Source organism: Palaemon carinicauda, chromosome 5 (genome assembly GCF_036898095.1).
Source record: "Palaemon carinicauda isolate YSFRI2023 chromosome 5, ASM3689809v2, whole genome shotgun sequence".
Classification (NCBI taxonomy): Eukaryota; Metazoa; Arthropoda; class Malacostraca; order Decapoda; family Palaemonidae; genus Palaemon; species Palaemon carinicauda.
In genome coordinates, this window is record NC_090729.1 from 87,048,528 (window position 1) to 87,066,284 (window position 17,757).

General features: G+C 45.7%; 1 protein-coding gene and 1 pseudogene across 10 annotated transcripts in view; one reads left to right on the forward strand and one right to left on the reverse strand.

The window, feature by feature from the left end:
* The window catches only part of Tango10 (transport and golgi organization 10), a 1,007,732-nt gene that overhangs the window by 155,721 nt on the left and 834,254 nt on the right, over window positions 1-17,757 (forward strand). The gene's annotated exons all lie outside the window — the stretch shown is intronic.
* Window positions 663-12,457, reverse strand: LOC137641012 (uncharacterized; annotated as a pseudogene).

Below are 17,757 nucleotides of genomic sequence, written 5' to 3' on the forward strand. Positions count from 1 at the left end.
CGGCCGGCAGAGGCCTAACTTCTGTAGAGTGTTCCCCAGGCCTCCCTTGGTCTTACATTCATGTCTGTCGGTAGAGCCCGGCAGGCGATGGATAGAAGGAAGCCTGAATTTTACATTCTCCCCTTCCTTATGTTCACTCTTTCTGGATGGAGGGCTGTAAGGCAGTGCCGCCTTATATCCTTACATTCATTCTGTTTTCTTGTTAGTGTATTGTATCCCTAGCCCGGCTTCCGGCTTAATTGGCCGGAAGCCGGGCGGGTGGAAGTTCTCTGGTTCTTTTTCACTGCCGGTCGGCATAGGTAGCTTACCATTGCCGGCCGGCAACAGAAGCACACCATAAGATCTGCCGGCTGCTACGATTAGCGGCCGGCAGCCGGGTGCTGTTGTTTTTGGTTGCCGGCCGGCACACAAACTGAACCAGCAATCTGCCGCCCAGTAGTCGGAAGGTAGTATACCTTTGAACTATATTAAGGTACGTGCCGGCCGGCAGGATATTTTATTGTATACAGTAGCCAGTATTTTTACAGTATAGTATATACTGCATGGAGAAAACTATAGTATAGAATATATTGTAACACTAAGTTCTTCCAACATACTTGGTGTTGCCTTGTGCAGCCTTTTGTTGAGACTGTACAGAATAAAGAAAGTGAGCTTTTTCTTTATTAATTATCCAGGATATTAAAATTCTTGATAATGGTGTGAGCTACACCTACATTTTCCTCTGGAAAATATGATGAAGGTTATTCTAGAATGAGACTTAACCTTAGTTTTATTATCTGGAAGGTTACAGCAATTGGCTGGGCAGGAAATACAAGTATGTGTCTTTCCTTCTTTCCTTTCTAGCTTGAATGTTATAAGCTATATATATTAATATTAGTTATCCAGTGATATGTCTTCACTTGATACTCATGGAATTTCTTTTCTTTACAGGAGGACCATCCGAAGTGCGGGAGCATGTTTTGCAATGTCCGCAGCAAGAACTTCTGTGGACATGAGTTGTGCAGGAGGCACGCAGCATGCGCAGTCTCCAAAGGTGATCTCCGGTATTGGGACCCTCAGGTATGTACCATCTGTTCTAACCTGATTACCGAGGCATTTGACACCCCTAAGTCGGTGGAGTCAAGGGACGCAGCTAGGGAAAAGCATCGAACCTGGGTGAGGGGTTTCCAGAAGAATACTTCAGACCCCTATCTTCCAAGCGAGAAGATGAGGGCTTACCTTTTTCCTAAGGCATCGGCGGATGCAGTGATTCCTCAGCCTCATGCAGAGATCCCGATAGTTCAGATTCCGGTTGATTCTGAAGTCTCGGACGCCCTACAAGACTTCCAACTGGACGATAGGATGTCGGAGGTGTCCGAATACACCGAAAAGGACCTTCTTGCAGAAGGCCAGGAAGAGGAGCTGACCCAGGATCCTGATACTGAGGAAGAAGAAATCGATGAGGTGTCGGTTACATCGGTTCCGGCCCCTGAACCTGTTCCCCCAACATCGTCTGCTATCCCAGATGAACTGGGAAGGACTCTCTTCCATCATTGAAATGATTCAACAGATGCAGAAGAAGAATGATGAAAAGGAAGCTGCAATGAAGTTGGAGATGCGGAGACTTGCAGCGTCACGTGGGCCCCAGAAGAAGCTCAACGTGAAGGACATTCCTTTGTGCTCGGATGCCAATCCTTGGAGGTATGCCGAACACTTGCCTATGACAACTGGGAAGATTGTCATATAGGAGAAGTTAGGTTCAGTTCCCTTTGAAGAAGTGGAATTCTGGCTCAACAAGGAGTCTTACCCGGACTGCTATGTCCGCCTTAGGAAGGAGCCAGCCTCAAAGGAAGAGACGGAGCCAAAGGAGGTCATAGTTTTTTGCCAAAGTAAGGCACAGGCCTTACTGATGAGCTCAATGAAAGAGAGGGGCTTCACAAACTCAAAGATACCAGCTTTGACTAAGAAGCATCCTTCCTTTGTGGCTTCTCCTACCAGAGCCTTTCCCTTTATGGAGAAGGGATATAAGGCTGCCTTGAAGGCGGTTGAGGCAGGGAAACCATGTCCCTCCTTGGAGGAATGTAAGCTGTTTTCCCTGACCTTACCCATGGACCAGAAAGACTGGAAGGACGTTCACCTTACCTTCTCAGTCGGGAAGTTGGAGGCCGATGTTGCCGGACGTCAGTTCGGTGAGGACCTTCCAAAGCTGTCAGATTTTCTCTTGCGCAGGGAGCAAGAGACAAAAGAGAGACTTGCTGCATCGATGTCCTTACAAACGACTCTGGAGACGATGGCAAGTGACCCCAAGATCCAAGATATGTTCATGGTAGTGGCCAAAACCCATCTGGCCACAGTGACAAAGGATCTCTACAGCTTTATCAAAGCTAGGAGAGCTTATAGAGAGTTCGTGTTCGCCTCGGCTGCAGTGAGGCACGAACCGAGGAAACTGATCTCCTCTTGTATATGGGGTAAGGACCTCTTCCCTACTGAAGTGGTCAAAGATGTAGTGGATAAGGCCGCCACGGAGAATAGGAACCTTCTCCAGAAGTGGGGCCTAACTCTTAAGAGAAAGTCTTCCCCAGATGAGGTTCCCAACCTAAAAGGAAGACAAAGAAGTCTAGGCTATCCTCTCGGCCAGCCAAGCCTTACCGACAGCAGCAGCAACAACTTCTGGCGACTGCAGTGCCTCAGATGGTGGCACAACCCCCAACCACGTACCAGCTGGTACCTGAAGCAGTGACGACTCGGTCACCGGCGTTCAACCCAGCCTTTGAAAGGCAGACAACTACCTTTTGCCCAAGAGCTAAAGGAACAGCCAGAGGTTCATCTAGACGCCCTTCAAGAGGAAGGGGGTTCAAGAGAGGACGCGGTCAAGGAGGCAAGGCTTCAGGTCCACAACAGTAGAAGTGAGATGCTTCCAGTAGGAGGGAGACTTCATCTTTTTCGAGATTGTTGGACCTTCGATCCCTGGGCCCACAGCCGAATCAAGAATGGACTGTGTTGGAGCTGGTACAGCACTCCACCTTCGTTCCCACAGTTCTTTCAACACTCTACCCCGTTCTGGAAGAATATATTCGAGGACTCTTGGAGAAAAGAGTAATCCGAAGGGTAAAGTCCATCAACTTCCAAGGAAGGCTGTTTTGTGTTCCAAAGAAGGACTCAGAAAAACTCAGTCATTCTGGACTTGTCGCCACTCAACAAGTTCATAGTGAACTACAAGTTCAGGATGCTGACACTTCAACACATAAGGACCCTACTGCCCAAACGGGCATACACCGTCTCTATAGACTTGTCAGACGCTTATTGGCACGTTCCAATCAGTCGTCACCTCTCCTCCTACCTAGGGTTCAAGCTACAACGAAGACTTTATGCCTTCAGAGCCATGCCATTCGGGCTAAACATAGCCCCAAGGATTTTCACGAAGCTTGCGAACGCAGCTGTCCAGCAATTACGCCTAAAGGGAATCCAAGTAGTGGCCTACTTGGACGACTGGCTGGTGTGGGCAGCATCCAGGACAGAATGCATGCAAGCCTCCAAAAAGGTGATCCAGTTCCTGGAACATCTAGGATTCAAGATCAACATCAAAAAGTCTCGACTTTCTCCATCTCAAAAGTTTCAGTGGTTGGGAATCCACTGTAACTTACTGTCACACCAGCTTTCTATTCCTGTGAAGAAGAGGAAAGAAATAGCAGACTACTAGAATCCAAAAGGATATCAAGACGCGAACAGGAGAGTGCTGGGCTCTCTTCAGTTTGCCTCAGTAACAGACCCTGTGCTAAGAGAACAGCTAAAGGATGCAACCGGAGTTTGGAGAAAATATGCATCAAACGCGCGAAGAGATCTGTTAAGACCAATACCGACTCGTCTGCGAACGCTTCTCAAGCCGTGGTCCAAAGCCAAGCAACTGAAGAAATCGGTACTTCTTCAGCCACCTCCCCCCTCAATGACTATTCATACAGACGCTTCAAAGGAAGGATGGGGAGGTCATTCTCACTGGAAGAAAGTCCAAGGAGCTTTGTCCAACTTGTTCAAGAAGTTTCATATAAACTTTCTGGAAGCCATGGCAGTACTTCTTACACTGAAGAAAGTATCTCCTCACCACTCGATCCAGATAAGATTGGTCCTAGACACCGAGGTGATAGTGAGATGCCTAAATCGACAAAGGTCGAGGTCACCTCAAATCAACCAAGTGATGTTGGCCATCTTCCGGCTAGCGGAAAAGAAGAGATGGCACTTGTCAGCAGTTCACCTTCAAGGGGTCCGCAATGTGACGGCGGACGCTCTATCCAGGTTCACACCGATAGAGTCAGAATGGTCCCTAGACGCAGGATCATTCTCTTTCATGAGTCAAGTCCCGGAACTGCAGATAGACCTCTTTGCGACGAAGGACAACAAGAAGTTACATCATTATGTGTCCCCGTACGAGGATCCTGTAGCGGAAGCAGTGGACACTATGTCCCTTGACTGGAACAGATGGTCCAGGATTTACCTGTTCCCTCCGCACAACCTTCTATTGAGGGTCCTCGACAAACAGATCTTTCAAGGGGAAAGCGGCAATAGTGGCTCACAAGTGGCCGAACAGCGTTTGGTTCCCTCTGGCATTAGAACTACGACTGAAGTTTGTGCTGCTACCGGATCCAGTTTTGACTCAGCGAGTTCAGAAGTCGACTGTCTTCGCTTCATCACAGAAAACCCGGAACCTGCATCATGATTTTCTCTCCCTAGCGGTGAGAAAAAGATTTTGGATATCAAGAGACAGTATAGACTTTTTAGAGGAATGTAAGTCCAAATCTACCAGAAGACAATATGAGTCATCATGGAGGAAGTGGGTGTCCTTTGTCAAGGCAAAGAATCCACAAAAGATCTCAACAGACTTCTGTTTATCATTCTTCATCCACCTTCATGAACAAGGTTTAGCAGCCAACAAAATATCAACGTGTAAGTCTGCCTTGACAAGGCTTAGTCTATATGCCTTCCAGGTCGACCTCTCTAATGACATTTTTAACAAAATTCCGAAGGCCTGTACTAGGCTCAGACCATCAGCACCTCCGAAACCCATTTCATGGTCTCTGGATAAGGTTCTTCATTTTGCTTCAATGATGAACAATGAGGAGTGTGCTTTAAAGGATTTGACCCAAAATGTTATATTTCTGTTTGCACTCGCTTCGGGGGCTAGAGTTAGTGAAATAGTAGCCCTCTCGAGAGAGGAAGGTCATGTTCAGGTCTTAGATGGGGGAGAACTGAATCTTTTTTCGGACCCAACGTTTCTCGCCAAGAACGAGCTACCCAGCAATAGGTGGGGTCCCTGGAGAATCTGCCCTCTGAAGGAAGATGCATCTCTGTCCAGTGGAGTGCCTAAAGGTCTATCTTCGTAGAACTTCAGACTTTAGGGGAGGACAGCTGTTTGGGGGAGAAACCTCAGGCTCAAATTTATTTCTGAAGCAACTAAGGGCGAAAATCACCTATTTTATTTGCAGAGCGGATCCAGACAGTACACCCGCAGGTCATGATCCGAGAAAAGTTGCCTCTTCCATAAATTTCCTTAATAATATGGATTTTGAACATCTTAGCTCATAGACTGGCTGGAAGTCATCCAGACTATTCTTTAGACACTATGCAAAGCAAGTGGAGGAACTGAAGAGGTCTGTGGTAGCAGCAGGTAGTGTTCTTAAACCTGCTGTTTAAATCTGCGAGGAACAGTGAAATTAATTGGGACAATTAATTCAGGGGTGGGTGTGTAGTCACGGACTGTTTCTACAGACTAAGTGTTAGGCCACTAAGGTGTCCCTATGAACTGTTCCATAGACAAAGGTGAACCAAGCATAAGTGTGGACACAAGTGCCAAGCGTTTGTGACGCTAGTGTGATTGAGCAGTAAGACAGACTGTAATAAGAGTATTAATATTTTTGATATTAAAAGTGGCGCATATATGTTTCCTTTTCAGATGAAACAATATTTTCTGTTTTACTGTGATCTTTATGCTTGTTTATTTGTTCATCCACATCTTATAATTCTTATAATTGTTGATTGACCTATATATTTTTATTGATTGTCAATAAACTAGTTCTTAGTGAACCTTGCGTCTTATTCGCCTATGTCATTTTACTAGGAAATGTATTAACATTACACTTAAAACTATGGATAATTTTAACATGAATAGTTCTAAAGATTGTTCCTTGCTACAAGCAAACATTCATTGGTTTATTCTTTCCCCAAGAAGGAAAGACTTCATACCCTAACGGGATGGTGGTGGATATGCAAAATTATTCCTACACGGATATAAACCTTTGTCCAATCCATTAATAAGAACACGCACACCGGGGGACTTGTCGGTATTTCATACTGACATTGGTGGTTCTTATACAAACTTTGCTTTATAACGTATAGGGTGAGACCACTATACAGGGGGTCCTCGGGTTACGACGCTGATCCGTTCTTAAGACGCGGTGTAACCCGAATTTCCGTGTAAGTCGGAACACCATAAATATACGTACTGTACTGTACTGTAAAGTATTACTGTATACTGTACTATAATAAAATGTATCAAATGACATAAAAACAATATTAGAAAAAGAGAAAACAATTCCTTACCACATGAATTAAAGTAAATATCAATAAAAAAAGAAAACAATTCCTTACCACATGAATTAAAGTAAATATCAATAAAAAAAGAAAACAATTCCTTACCACATGAATTAAAGTAAATATCAATAAAAAAAAAGAAAACAATTCCTTACCACATGAATTAAAGTAAATATCAATAAAAAAAGAAAACAATTCCTTACCACATGAATTAAAGTAAATATCAATAAAAAAAAAAGAAAACAATTCCTTACCACATGAATTAAAGTAAATATCAATAAAAAAAGAAAACAATTCCTTACCACATGAATTAAAGTAAATATCAATAAAAAAAAAGAAAACAATTCCTTACCACATGAATTAAAGTAAATATCAATAAAAAAAAAAGAGAACAATTCCTTACCTTATTCCTATGGTTGGCTTGCACACTGGAAGGGATGTTGCAAGGGACGGAGAGACTGGTTTATTGTGGAGAGGAAGGTGCAGAAGATGCTGGAGAAACTGGGGCAGGTGAATCAGGATTCTCTGGAAGTGAGACAGAAGATGCTGGAGAAGCTGGGGCAGGCGAGTCTGGAGGTGAAGAGCCTACAAGAGGTGGTGGAGAAGCTGGAGAAGCAGAGGCAGCTGAGGTTGATGGCAGAGGCTCTGTAGCAATAGAGGCAGCTGAGGTTGATGGTAGAGGCTCTGTTGCAGGCAAATCTGGAGTAGTAGAGGCAGCTGATGTAGAGGGTGCAGTTCTCTCTACTTTCTTAAAATACCGCTCCAGGTTAGACTGGACAGAGAGGATCCTCTTCTCATCCAAAATCTCCTTATAACACTGCAGTAAGTCCATGACACCTCTGGAAACCCTGGTGAACCTGTCCATGTTGGGATCTTGAGCCTCGAAAGTTGCCAATGCTTGTTGTATCTCGGCAAAACCTTTTGACAAGCCCTGCCTTGTGAAAGCCTTAGGGTCTGGGGTGGGGGCTTCTTCCTCTTCCTCTATGATCTGCTTCTCCAGTTGTATCAAGTCCCCAGCAGATAACTCCTCTCCATGAGATTCTAGCAGCTCCGTAACATCATCAACCTCCATCTCCAAATCGGTTTCCTTACTCAGGGCAACAATGTTCTTGATAACATGGTCAACTGTGTCCTCAAACCCATGAAAATCATTAACAAATTGAGGACATAGCTTCCTCCAAACACCATTCATGTTTGTAACCTTCACCTCCTCCCAGGAATCAGCAATGTTCTTAATAGCATCAAGGATGTTGTAGGACTTTCAAAAGTCCTTCAGAGTCAAGTCCTTCTTCGTTTCAGTTGCCTGTAATGCCATAGCAATTGTTCTTCGGAGGTAGTAGGCCTTGAATGAAGCAATCACTCCCTGGTCCATAGGCTGTAAAAGGGCCGTGGTATTAGGTGGAAGGTAAACCACCTTCACATTAGGGTGAAAGTCTCCCAGCTGGGCAGGGTGTCCAGGGGCATTGTCCAGCAATAGCAACACCTTAAAGGGGATACCCTTTTGGGCGCAATACCGCTCCACACTAGATACAAAAGGGTTGATAAACCAGTCTTCAAACACTGCAAGTGTCACCCATGCCTTCTTATTTGCCTTCCAAATGACTGGGAGTTGACTCTTCCAAATTCCCTTGAGTGCCCTTGGATTTTCAGCCTGATAGACCAGCATGGGCTTCAGTTTGAAGTCGCCAGCAGCATTTCCCCCAAGAAGCAAAGTTAGCCTCTCCTTGCCTGCTTTATGACCGGGTGCTGACTTCTCCTCCTTTGCTATGTACGTGCGGTTAGGCATGCGCTTCCAGAATAAACCTGTCTCATCCGCATTGAACACCTGATAAGCAGAATAACCCCCCTCCCTAATTATCTCAGCCAACGCTTTAGGAAATTCACTTGCTGCTTTCTCATCCCCACTAGCAGCTTCACCTTGCACTTTAAGATTATGGTAATTGGCCCGAGCCTTAAATCGCATAAACCAACCCCTACTAGCCGAAAACTCTTCACTTTCACTTTCTCCCCCCCTTTCTTTTTTCAACGCTTCAAACAACCTTTTAGCCTTCTCTTGAATAACCATTAAGCTCACTGGAATACGCCGTTGATTTTGATCTTCCAACCAAAGCACTAATAACCTTTCCATTTCGATAATTAAACCACTACGCTGTTTCGTTATCACTGTTGCTTTCATTGGAGCAGATCCTTTTACGTGTTCAACAATGCGCTCCTTATCTTTAAGGATAGTAGCCACGGTCGAACGGCTAAGGCCAAGCGATCGGCCAATGTTCGTTGGCGTTTCACCATTTTTAGACCGCTTAATAATGTCTAATTTCACTTCCATGGTGATGGCCTTCCTTTTCTTCGATGCACTACCATCAGAAGAATCTGCCTTGCGCTTTGGAGCCATAATGAAGGGCAAAAAGTTCAAAAAAACGATCAAACACGTGAGAGAAAGAACAGGCAATCACAACCAAAAATGGCGTATGAGTGGAACTGAGCGACGCCGTCTTCCTCGCCCACAACCACCGCAAAGCGTATTCATCCACCGCGCGCTAGAAACTAGTTCGCAATTGTTTACGTCGTTTACGACGCTAACGGTGTAAGACGGAACGACGCTTAATATTATTTTTATATTTTTATGGGGCGCGTTCGTAACGGCGAAACCGCGTAAGTCGGGACCGTCGTAACCCGAGGACCCCCTGTACTGGCTTGTCTGTTAGTCATCCATAGGTATATGTACTTCTCGAGACTTTTTCCAGAGTCTAGTATGACTCTTCCTTGTAGGGGGCAGGAAGCACTAACATGGTTCATGCTTAGATGGAATGATGTATGACAGTAACATTATAGGTCTCTAGGTCTATGTTGACCAGGAAATACTTTCTTGAGGGTACGGCACGATTTGAGAATCCTCTGGTATCCTTCCATCAGGACGATATGGCCTGAGCCCAAAAAATGGATTTTGAGCGAAGCGAAAAAAGGGATTTTGACGAAGGAAAAATCTATTTCTGGGCGAGAGACCTGTGCCGCCCAGTGAAATGCTCCTTTTACATCATTTCTAAGGTAAAAACTGCTATGAATTTACCAGAGAAAAAAGTTGCATATGAATGCCAGGTTGAACCCAGCTCGCTCACCTATAGAGGTGTCGGTATAATAATACTGGGGCGTGATAAATCACAACCAGAGGTCTCGCACCATTTAGATATCTCCTATTCAATATCCCCGTTACAGCGAGGTGCCATTCAACACCCACTACCGAACGCTACTACCACCAACCCAACCCATGCCAGTGACGTCACTCCTCATAGCACCCAAGTTTGGGGCCCATGCTGGGAGGGAAGTCAGAGAGGGTTCACTGGGCGGCACAGGTCTCTTGCCCAGAAATAGATTTTTCCTTCGTCAAAATCCCTTTTCTGGGCTCTACCTGTGCCGCTCTGTGAAATTGTACCAGAGAAAAGGTCCCAAAACTTGGAACAATACCTGAGGGGGAAGTAAATTAAAGACAAAATAATACAAAACATGGTTTAATTCAAAGAAATAGGACATACTAGGCATCCAGTGAATAAAAACTTCCTTAACATAAAGGATGGGATGGTAAAAAACAATGCAGCAAAAATCCCAAACTAAGGGATGACAAGTGAAAGCAAAGTAAAATAACGATTGCAAGATCAAAATAATTTACAACCCTGAGGGTAAAAATAACAAAAATCAACTCGTGGGAGAGTGAGACTATTAACAGGTATGATAAAATAAAATTACACCATAAGGGTGTAGCTCAGGTAAAAACAAAACCAAAAACGAAAGTAGGGACAATAAGTAAGGCTGGTAGGAGGAAGGAGGATAGAGCAAGACATTGTGATTAAGACTCAATACCTTCAGGAGGAACCACATTCCCTGCTGCCACTGTAGCAAATTTTAGGGCTTCCAAAGGTTTTAAATAGTGGCGTTTAAAAACTTTAGGGGACTTCCAGCCTGTATATTTCGTAAGTTCATCAAAGTTCATGTGATGAAAGTAATTAACTGAAGTAGCCACAGCTCGTATATCATGAACGTGAGGGAATGACTCAGGGTTAGCCTGTTTAATAAAATATAGAATTTGTTGTCTGATTCCTTTCAGGGTGATGGTTCCTCCGTTTTCTGTAATGAATAAGGGCCCTGAGGACTTGATGGAAGTTCTATTTAAGTAGGCTTTCAGAGTGTTAACTGGACATAATGATGGATCCTGAGGAAGTGGAACAATCTTCCAGGAGGACCATCTGTTCTGGGGTCCTCATTTTTAGCTAAAAAAACTTTGTCAGGGGAGGGAAGGACTTCCCCAGACGAGAGAAATTCAATATGACCTGGGTCTTTAGTCAAGGCTGAAAGTTCCGAAATTCTGGCGCCAGAAGCTAGGCTCATTAGGAACAAGGTTTTTCTTAATAACGGTATGTAATTACAAGATTCGTTAAGAGTGTCAGAAGCCAGCTTAAGGACATCATTCAGAAACCAGGAAACTGAACTAGGGCGAGTTGATGGTTTCAATCTGGCGCAGGCTCTCGGGATTGATGAGAAGTATGAATCCGTAAGGTCAATATTAAAACCAATATAGAAAATCTTTTTCAAGGCTGATTTAATCGTAGTAATTGTATTGGCCGCTAGGCCTGATTCAAATAGAGTTCTAAAGAAGGTAACTGTCAGATTCATAGTCATCATCTCAACCTTTGAGTCCCTTAAAAACTTTGCAAGTTTTTTAACAGCCGAATCATATTGTCGAAGGGTGGATTCCCTTTTATCTGATTCTAAAAATGGTATTTTGAGGATCAATATCTGCACCTCTTTGAGCTGCAAATTCCATGAAGTCCATAAAGTTAGGGCAATCTGAATTTTTGAGGAAGCTAACACATTGCGAGTTTGTACTACTTGTGTTAGTATTGGATTGGGTATCTGTCGAGGGTGGAGACCCAGTTCCACCAGCAGAGCAAACCAATTGCTCTTGGGCCAGTTGGGGGCTACTAGAGCAACCCGGCCTTTGAAAGTCCTGAGTTTGTCCAACACTTTCATCAACAGATTTATCGGTGGGAATAAGTAAATCTTCTCCCAAGTGTTCCAATCTAGCCACATTGCGTCTGTGGCATAAGCCTGAGGGTCCAGGTTGGGGGCTACGTAACACTCTAGTTTGTGGTTGGACTCTGTTGCAAACAGGTCTACCTGGAGACCCAGGACCTGAGATAAGATCCATTTGAATGATTATAGGTCCAGTGACCACTCCGACTCCAGCGGAGTTGTCCTCGAAAGTGCGTCCGCCACTACGTTCCGCACTCCCGCTAGATGGACTGCCGACAGATGCCACTGGTTCGATGCTGCCATGGAAAATATTGCTTACATCACATGATTTATGTGGGCTGACTTGGAGCCTCCTCTGTTTATGCAGTGGACTATGACTGCGCTGTCTAGAACTAATCTGATATGTTGGTTCTTGGCTAGGGTCAATCGTTTTAGAGTTAGGAAAACCGCCATGGCCTCTAGGACATTGATATGAAGTTGTCGTAATACAGTCAACCATAGTCCTTGGACCTTCCTGTGCTGGGAGTATCCGCCCCAGCCTGTTAAGGAGGCGTCTGTGTGAATGACGAGTCTTGGAGATGGGTATTGTAAGGGAACTGACTTTGCCAGACTTTTGACCTTTGTCCATGGCCGAAGTCTCTTCCTCAGAATTGGTGGAAGTCGAGCTCTTTTGTCTCGATATTTCCCGGTTGCCCTGGAGCGCCATACTCGGTTTATGTCTTTCAGTCTGGCCTTCAGTACAATATCTGTCACAGAGGCGAACTGCAAGGAGCCCAGGATTCTCTCTTGATTTCTCCTGGACGTCAATTTGTCCTTGAGAAAACGTTTCGTGTTCTTTGCTATTTCCGCCCTCTTGGCTTTGGGGAGACATAGCGTATGAGAACGTAGATCCCATTGTAATCCCAGCCATTGAAACTTGGTCTCCGGGACCAGGCGGGATTTCTCGAAGTTGACCTGGAACCCCAACTGTTGAAGGAATTTTAACACTCTGTTTGTTGCCGTGAGGCAGTTCTCAACGTTGTCTAACCAGATAAGCCAGTCGTCCAGGTAAGCTACTATTTGAATTCCTTGGGTTCGCAGTTCTTGGATTACTGTCTCTGCCAGTTTGGTGAATATCCTGGGTGCTATGTTAAGCCCGAATGGCATTACTTTGAATGCATAGGCTTGGTTGCCTAGTTTGAAGCCTAGAAAAGGACGAAAATGCCTTGCTATCGGAACGTGATAGTAGGCATCTGTATGATCTATAGAGGTGGTGACGGCCCCACGGGGAAGTAAGGTCCGCACCTGAGAGACGGTTATCATGTGGAACTTGTCGCATCGAATTTAAGAATTCAGACGGGACAGGTCCAGGATTACTCTTCGCTTGTCTGAGTCTTTCTTTGGCACGCTGAACAAGCGACCTTGAAATTTTAAGTGATTTACCTTTTTGATTGCGTTCTTTTGCAATAGATCGTTTGCATATAAGGCTAGCTCCTTCGTTGGAAGTTGATGGAAACTGGTTGGTGGAGGGGGCCCTTCTATCCAACTCCACCCCAGACCTTTGGAAATTATGCTGAAAACCCAATTGCTGAACTTCCAACGGTTCCGAAAGATGTAGAGTCTTCCCCCTACCCGAGGATTTTCAATGGTTCGTTGTCGATTTGCCTCCTCGGCCTCCGCGGAACCCTTTGCGTCGGGGGAATGCCCTTCCGCTACCTCTGTTACGAAAAGTACCCCTCGCACCTGAGCCTCTGGCACGTTGGTAACCCTGGAAGGTACCTTGGGTTTCGTAGGTGGGGTTAAAGGCAGGGGAGGTAGCATACGAGGTCGTTGCTACCTGAGCCTGAGGGACCAACACATACTGCTGTTGGGGTTGTCCCTTCGAAGTAGATGGTTGGGTACCTTGGGACACTGGGATGGTTTGGACCAACTGAAGTGGCTGCCGATTTTGGGAGGATTGGAAGGGCCTCAACCTCTTCCTACCTCGAGAATGGGTGCCGGCTGGCTCAAACTTTCGTCTTGGGGACTAGGCCCCACCGAACCTTGAGGCTTTGGTTCACCCTGGCAGCCTCGCTGAGGACGTTGTTGACCAGGTCCTCCGGGAACAAGTCAGGACCCCAGACCGGGGCTATAATGAGCTTGTTAGGCTTGTGTCTGATGGTGGCCTCAGACAAGACGTGTCTACGGCAACGACGTCTGGTTGCAAGGAAGTCGTAGGCATCGGTCAGCAGGGTCTGAAGCAGAGATTTGGTTAGAACCTTAAAGAGGGGCTCTTCCTCGTACGTTAGGGAGGTCATCTCAGCTATTGTAGCTGAGTTAATAGACCTGCCGAGCCTGGCCCGGGCTTCGAACTCGAGGCGGATCAAAGAATCCGGGAGCCTGGGAAGACGTTTGCTGAACTGTGTGGAGGCACAGTCAGCGCTTAGTTTGCCCGTCGTGAAGGTGGCTGGGACGTTATGCCAACACTCGTGATCTCCTGGGAACAGGAGGGAGGTCAGGTCCGTTTCCCACAGTTGCGGTAACGGTTTGTCCTCGTTGATGGCCTGATGGGCTAGGTCCATCATTTTAGTGACACACAGTGTGGGGGTTTGCTCGTCTACCATGAACATCGTGTAGGAGCTTTTGTGGGGTGTGAGCATGGTGTTCACACATTCCCACTCGTTCAATGCTTGAAACCAGGTAGACTGAGCCTGTTCCTTCGTATAGGTCACCATCTCCTTGGGAACTTTATCTAGTCTAACGAGAGCTTCCTCAGTCAAACGAGCAAAACTGGGGAAGGGGAATTGAAGACCCGGCGGGTAGAACTCGAAGTCCTCGATAGGCCGGGTGCCACATCCCTCGATGGTCAGCATGCCATCTTTGAAAGGAGAGTGCAGAGCCATTCTCCATGGGTTGTTCTTGGTGAACTGCGGGAGCTTGGAGGCGTCCGGGATGGCGTACAGTACTGCTGTTGTTGCGGCAGTCCCGAACGCATGAGGCTCTCCACGAGACTCTCATTGTTCGGCATCCTCTCAGTGAGGGACGTCATCATGGAACCGATCTGGTCCAGTAGTTTGCTGGAAAAGGCGTCCGGATCAAAGGGAGCCACCGGGGTGGTTGTGGAGGCTGTCTTTGTTCTCGACCCATGAGAAGAAGAAGAGGCGACAGCGGAGTCTTTGGGGACTCTAGACGAGGAAGCCTTGACTGACTTCGGGGATTTGGAAGACTTACGGGTCTTCAGCAAAGGCCTGCGATGAGCCTTAACCTTCGGGGTAACCGGACGAGGCCTGATATCAGCCCCGTGTTTCCCCGGAAAGCCCTGAAAAGAAGAATTAGCCGATGAAGAAGAGAAAGACGGACTAAGGAGAGGAATCTTAGCCTGGGACCCACCTGCCTCACCTACCTCCCTACCTAGCTCCGGTTCGTCGAGAGCCATAGGCTCTATGTCGAGGTTAATGGCTGCGACGTCTTCTACTATGGCTTCACCCATCACCTCCTGGTCTTCAGATAGGAGCAAGGCCTCGTTGATGTTGGCTATGATGGGATCCGCCACATCCTTGGGGACCGCAGCCGAGGTCTTGGCATTGGGGTAAATCAGATTGCACCACTCCTCGGACAGCACGTAAGGTTTCTTGGCCTTGACGTTGCGGGCGAACCTGCCGACCCAGACCTTAAGGGTCGCCAGGGCCGAGGTCTTAGAAGACTGGGAGCTCTGAAAGAAAATAGACCGTTACTAGTGGCGAGGGACTTCGACGGAGGAAGTGTAAACATGTAGGTCGTGATAAACAGGGCCATTCGATCAGGGGATACAATGGAAATAACAGGAAATGCCAAAGATTAAAACTAAGTAAATCTAGACAGTAACCACAGGGACACCTACCGAGTCCGAGGTGAGCGTGGAGACCAGCCCGTAGCAGACTACACAGTTGTCCGGGTGCCAGACGATCAAGTCGTCCACTTGGACAGCAGAGTGGGCATGCGACCTACACACGTCGTGGCTGCACGCTTGTTGGAGTGCGGCCGCACAGGCTGTCATCTTACAGCGGACCACCTGTAAAATAAAGATACATAAGTATCCCATAGTAGGTTAGGAACCCAAGGGGGGTTAGGATCCCAAGGGGAGCCCGGGGGGCTCCGGGTACTAAAATTAAACCGGCACCAAGCCGGGCTAATCTAAGAATAACATTCCAAACCGTTATAGTAATCGGTTGAAAACACTTAGCATAGGTAAAATGAAAATTAAGCAAATCCGCATATACCGTATATACTCGTGTAATGTTCGATTTTTGAAGGCCTATTTTCCAGTTAAAAAAGTAAGGGTCGAACATTACACGAGATATATATTTGAAAAAGTAAACATTTCTGGCCTACCGGTAGGTAAACGTAAGCTAGACCTACGCGAACATTACCCTAGGCTATGCTACCTACCGGTAGGTAATCGTAGGCTATACTTAACTATATAAGGTTACCTACCGGTAGGTAAACATAGACTAGGCCTATATATACAGTACTAACCATGTTCATTTAACACCAGGCATATTATTAGCATGGATTTTATTTCCTAAACCATCATAAATAGTTTTTTTCTGCTACGAGTAATGACTTTACCATAACGCAGCAGGTATGAAGCTAGCAAACAGTCGGGTTGTGTATGTTATAACGTGATATGGTTAATGAAAAAATTATGCTCATTTTATTTTACTTGGTATGGTATATTAATTGACATTAATAATAAACCGCAAAAATTTTTCTTAATTAAATCCACATTTTTTTTTCTCCAAGTTCGAACGCTAGTTTCGGTAACTCCAAACATTTTTACGGCTTGAACGTTATTTGTTTCAGCGGACAGCGGCTGCAATAAGTTGAAGCTTGAATTTTGCTGTAAATTTTATATATTTCTTGATAAACATCTTGATGGGTTATGAGTAAATTCTTATTCATATATATTGTGAGGAAAAAAAATGATTAGCATAACGGGTAATTATAATCACCGTAATTACCTGCAATTACTGGTAATGGTAATTTGTTACTCAAAACGATGAACTAATTTTGTTTGCTGCTTGTAGTGTTTGCTTGTTTTTGAAAGCTATTAGGCGGTGATGATAATCGTCTGTTTGGAACTAAAGTGTTCGCTAGAAAATGTACACTGAATACTCAATTGTTATTGTAAACAGATGTTAGTATTTAGGTGTTGTTCCGATTTGTTTTATACATTTGTTTGTTGCACTTAGGCATAACCCTTACTTTGTTGGTAATTATGGTATGCTGGAGATAAAAGACCTCTAGCCTACTGCCAAAATCAAGACTCAAACATTACATGAGGTATATGATGAATTCATGATTTTGAAGGCAAAATAGGGGGGTCGAACATTACACGAAGTCGAACATTACACGAGTATATACGGTAGTTATGATCATTCAAAAAGAGCATCGTCAAGAATGTGGGGGGATATACTATCCCGTCAGTACCGGGGAAGCATAGAATACAACATAATAATATTGGCATTTGATTATACCGTTGGCTCCGTGGAGACAACTGAGGTAGATTCGGGGCGTCACTTTTAGCCTACCGGGGTAGGCGAGTCGAAAAGGGGGGGAGCCAAAGACTCACCGCCAGTCACAAGGACCTTAACAAACAAAGCAATAACAAAACTTGACAAAGCTCAAAAGGTAAAAACTTACGAGATTCCTCGCTAATAAAAAAGGGGGCTACTATCGTCTGGGTTCCGTGGGGTGCGGAACGTCACGGAGGGAATCCTGTTGTCTGAGTTCCCTGGGGTGCGGAACGTCCCGGAGGGAATCATGCTGGAAAAACCCAAAACACAGCCGAGATCTCCCCAGCCGATCGATGGCCAATCAGAGCGGCGGAGGAAAAATGGCTACGAAAGGTAGGTAAGTGAGCGTACTAGATTAAAAGCCTCGCTAGTTGTTCTCGGCTCCGACTGGGGGAACGAGTCAATAGGTACCCCGGGAGGGGGGGGAGGGTAAAACTGGGGAATGAGAGGACTCTACCCGTAACGCAAAACAGCTGACTCCAAAGTCTCTGAGAGACGAGAGGTATCCCTGGAGTGGGGATGGAGGTTCATACACCGAAAGGGGGAGAGGGAGGAGGCAGCGAGAACTAGCCAATAAGGGAGCTCGAGGCGATCACGTGGGACTAAGGGAGGCCAAGAGTACCAACCTGACTGACGAACCACGAAAATAACAAACGGA